General features: G+C 49.1%; 1 pseudogene; it reads left to right on the top strand.

Moving 5' to 3' along the window:
- The first annotated feature begins 3639 nt into the window (after window positions 1-3639).
- Window positions 3640-4470, top strand: LOC123830611 (annotated as a pseudogene).
- Window positions 4471-4999: the final 529 nt, after the last annotated feature.

Raw genomic sequence — 4999 nt, 5'->3', positions numbered from 1 at the left:
TTATTCTAAGATATGTGTATCTGTCACTGCCATGAGGCTGTAAGTTGTTCCAGGGCTAGGGCCCCACTCAAGTGCCATTGGCAGCAGGCACTATGGATGCTGTGCTGAATGAGGTGGGGCTCCCAGCTCTCAAACAACTTATCACCCAGTGGCAGTGACAGACAGACAGGGCAATGCTGCACAGGACATGGGAACAGGACCAGGCTTCTCAGACAAGATGTTGCCTGGACTGATTCTAACATTCCTAAATGGTCAGATGCCTGAGTAGTTGGGGAGCTTGTATTCGTCCTATAAGCACTGGCTCCTCCAGGAAGCCATCCAGGTTTCGACCTGGTGTCCCCAGGCATTGTACTAAACACTTTACTGTCCAGTCTTTGGAACAATGCTGTGATGTGGGTGATATGATCACCTCAGTTTTCAGATAAGTTACCAGGACTTAGAGAAGTCAGTGAACAAAGGCAAGATGTCATCTAAACTCAGATCTGTCTGAGTCTAGGGTCTGAACTCTTTTTACAAAGCTAACATGCCTCTTCCTTAGTCCTGTCTTCTACCTTGAGCCTATTCAGCCCCTCTCAGGGCAGTTATTACCTGGCTTTTAGTTATTTGTTTACTGAACTTTTGTCCCCACCCCTTTAGAAAGCTTTCAGGAGCTGGACTGTATCTGATCCTTCTCTATGACCAGGGTCCGGTGTGGGCCACACACCAAACAGGTCTCAGTGAATGTTTTTGAGAAGGAGCCAGCCCAAAAGGACATCACAACAGCACCCACTCCCACTTCAATTGGGCAGGGTTTATAATTGGAAAGGTCACCCTTCTCTCTGGATCCCACCTCCGCAGTGTGACCCCACCTGGCTGGCCCAGGTTCCTCCCGCCCTCTTTCTTCCTGGTCCTAGGTGTTCTGGGGCCAACAGGGTGTGACGAGGAAGGGTGTGTGGTGACCATACATGTCCAGTCAAGTAGAATTCAACCTGATCATAAGATGAGGGCATGAGCTCCTGACTCGTGCTGAGGTGAGGATAAAGGCCAGGGAAGGGAGAGACATGCCGGGCAAGAAATCACACCTCATAAACCCAGGAAAACCTGGTAAGTCTTTGCAGAGGAGCTTAAGGAATTTAGGGCTGGGACCAAGGGCTCAGAGAATCGGCCCCAAAAGCAGGATTCTTCAGACATGGGCCCATCTGTTGTTGGCGTCTGAGTGGCTGTTTCTCTTCCGTGTCAGAGCCCAGCTATGCTTGGCCCATTTGTTTGGGTCCCAGCAGGCCTGAGGCCGTGGGAGCCTGGGAAGGAGCTCACCCGGGGGGAGTGACTGACAGGTCGTCAGGCAGGCCGACTTTTGGATGGGAACTTGGTTCGTGGGCAGATCAGATAGCAAGTAACTCAGATCCCAGGGGGAAATGGCCCTGGTGATAGATGCTCTCAGACCTTCCCGTCTGCCTCTGCTCTGTCTCCCCTGCCCACCCCCAACTTTCATCCTGCCTTCTTGTCCTCTCCTTGGTCAGTGGCCAGTGGTGCTGGGTAGAAGAGCCAGCAGATTCATTAGGCGGGGATACAGGGAGGCTCGAGCCATCAGTTCATGAATCAGCTCAGCTCTGCCACTCCTGTCAGCTGGAGACAACACAGCAGCACTTGGAGTATGTGCCCCAGGGGCACTATGTTACAGAGAAAGGAGGCTGTGGGGACCAGACAGACCTGGCTTCGAATCCTGGAGCCACCACTCTCCAGCTCTGTGATGATGGGTGACCTACTTGACTCCTTCAAGCCTCCGTGTCCTCCTCTGTGCAGTGGGGGTAATAGAATCTGCCTCAAGGAACTCACAATTTGTTGAGAGGATCAAGTGAGAGAAAGGTTTTCCTAATTGCTGCTGATGGACATCACCATTCTTGCTAACCACACAGTGGGCTAGTGGGAGAATGCAGCTCAAGCCCAGGTCTTCTGCCCCCAGACTCCTGTGCCTGCTCTGCACTAGCCTCTCCTATTGACCTACCCTAGGTTTTCACCTGTTATTTATTTTTAGAGAAAGAGGGGAAGAAAGGGAGAAGGGGAGGGAGAGAAACATCAGCGTGAGAGAGAAACGTGGATCAGTTGCCTCTTGGATGTACCCCCACCAGGGACTGAATCCACAACCTGGACATGTGTCCTGACCAGGAATTGAATCAATGACCTTTCACTTTGTGGGACAACGCCCAGCCAACTGAGCCACACTGGTCAGGGTGGTCATTGCTATGTTTAACTGATTAAATGACTGACCCACAAAAGTGGCTGATGAAATTGAACCTACCCATGAATCTCTAAACTGATCACTAGAGACTCAGTGTGAAGAAGGGTGTGTGATGGGGAGGAAGCAGTTATAAGCTCCAGCCATTGAGAAACTGGCAACTCTTTGGAGAGGTGGGATACCCATTGAAGACCTATTAGTTAAAAATATAGGACAGAGTATCTAAGATACCAAGTCTGGTCTCTTCATAATAGTATCCCCAGTGCCTAATGCACATTGTTGGCACTCAATAAATGCCTGTCATATGAAAGAATAAAAAGATGAATGAATGGCTCAGACCATCTTTGTATGTTATTTGTATTCCCCATGGGACTGCAATGCTCCTGGAGATTTAGGGACGAGTCTGAAGCTCAGGTTGCTCCACAGTTTTTCGTCATGCTTCTCTGCCCCTGCTTAGGGCAAGTCCACCTTCCACTATGCATGTCAAACTATCAGACCCCCACACAAAACATTGCCATCTCCTTTTTCTATAAAAATTTAATTGCCCTGGGAATTTTGCCATGCTTTGTCACTTTGCCAAAGGTTTGAGGGTGTTATAGGGGAGGGATCACAGGTTTTGCCAACTTTACCGGTTGCCCCATTAGAACTCTCTACCTTCCAAACTCCAAGTTTTTGACCTGTGGCCCCTCCCCAGCCTTCTGGGAAATGTGGTCCAGGGGACCCCCCATTCCTTTTCTGCCCCAATTCATGACTTTTCTTCCAAGGAGGCAGGCTGCCAGTCTGCTTTGCTCTGTCTTAGGGTATTCCAAGGAATACAATACTCTCTAGTTATTTTCTTTCCACACAATCTCCCCAGACCCTGTGGTTCCCAGACAAGTTCCCAAAGGGTAGTGAGTCAGGTTCAGACTCAAGGTAGAGAGCAGCCTTTCTAACACTGAGAGCTATCTAGATTGCCTAGAGGTGCTGAGCTCTCTGTCATAGGAGGTGTATCAGCAGAGTAAGTTTGCAAAAAGATCCCTTGAGGGTGCAGATGTAAATTCTCAGGTAATTATTCTATTTAGGGGTTGGAAAGAATGTGAACCCAGGAAGCAGGAGACCTGGGCGTATGGCCCCAACACTCTTTAAGGACTCTCAGAGTAGGCCTGGTCAAGTCCCCACCTGTCTCTGTACTTCAGTTTTCCCCTTTGCCCAATGACTAAGACGCAGAATTTAGGAAGGTCAAACTGCATGTTCTCTTAGAGTCCCTGTGGCTCTGAGATACTGTGATTTCCTGGCATGTCAAAAATGGAAGGTGATTTGTATTTTCTGCAATGGAAACTGAGTGTCAAGTTTGTGGGAAATTGAGAATGACTGTATCTTCTTTTCTTTTTGGCTCTGAGCCCAGTTGGAGCTTCGTCTGGCTACAAATGAAAGGTCTGGAGAACATGAAGCAGGCCCTGGGCATCCTGTATGGAGTGGGCCCTGACTGGCAGCCAGGGTGACAAAGGGCATCAGCAGCACAGAGCAGTGTGGGTGTGGGGTGGGGGTGGGGTGGGTAATATCTCTGCATCTCTGTGTGGTGCCAGGTCAGGGATGAAAGCTCTGCTCTTGAGAAGGGACTGGGAGATGGAGCCCACTCTTGTCTGTCTTCCTCTTGCAATGTAGACTCCATAGAGAATATGTGAAAGCACATCTCTCTGATTCTCACCGAGATTGCTCCAAATAGTCCAAAAGCTTTCCCATCTAAAGCCTCCAAAGATCCCTTTATTAGTAGTAAACATATTTTTAATCAACCACCACATACCAGAGTTTATGTTGAACATTAAGATATAGCAGTGAATAAGAAGGAATGTGTGGGCCCAGCCCTACAGCACACCCACTGTGTGCCCCTCACACCCTCTGCCCCAGCTGCTGGGACCATGCTATCCTTCACTGTACCTTCATGGCCATCACACTGGAGAGCATGCAATGTGGCCTGGTGGGTGGGCTCATCAACATCTCTGAGCAGAAGGAATGCTGCCTTATGGCCATGAAGTTCCTTCAGGACTCTGATGGACACCTGAAGCAGCACTATAGTGACCTGAAAGACTGGCCATTCTTTCTTTCTGGAGAAATACATTAACTCAAGGAAAATTGTGGCCATGTCTGGGAGGTGCTGAATGTGGTGAGGGCAGGACCAGCGATGCTTGGGGAGACAAATCCAGTGGAATCTAAGCCAGGCACCATCCAAGGGGCTTCTGCAATCAGGTGGTTAGGAGCACCATTCATGGCAGTGATTCAGTAAAATGTGCTGAAAAGGAACTAGCCTGTGGTTTAAGCCCAAAGGACTGGTAACTAGAGTCTTGTGCCTTTGACTGGACCTATGAGTGACAAGGGAGCAAAGCAGTAGTCCCTTTCAGTGCCACCTAGTGTATCCCTGGACACAGTGCCTCATTGCACAGACTTGGAAGCAATAGGATCAATTTTTCTTTCCTAAAACATATTTACCAATAAAGACTTTGGAAACTAGGATAATGATGGAAGGAAGGAAGGGAGCAAAGAAGGAAAGGAGGGAGGAAGAAGGGAAAGAAAGATCCCTGTGTTATTTAGGGAGAAAGAGACAAGCATTATAGTGCAGGGTGGTCCATTCTCTGAGGGGAACCCACAAGGGCTATGGACACACAGTGGGGGTAAGGAAGGGACTGGTACCTAGTTGTGGTGGGGATAGACAAGGGTTCTGAAGTCTACCAAGGGAATGTCCTAGGGGAAAGGAGAAATGCCTGTAAAACTGAGAAAACGCAAAGCTCATTCTGAGACCTGCATAGG

This window comes from Phyllostomus hastatus, unplaced genomic scaffold (genome assembly GCF_019186645.2).
Source record: "Phyllostomus hastatus isolate PE091 unplaced genomic scaffold, TTU_PhHast_1.1 phas_contig_147, whole genome shotgun sequence".
Taxonomy (NCBI): domain Eukaryota; kingdom Metazoa; phylum Chordata; class Mammalia; order Chiroptera; family Phyllostomidae; genus Phyllostomus; species Phyllostomus hastatus.
Note: the sequence above shows the minus strand (reverse complement) of the source record. Positions and strands in the feature narration are given on the sequence as shown.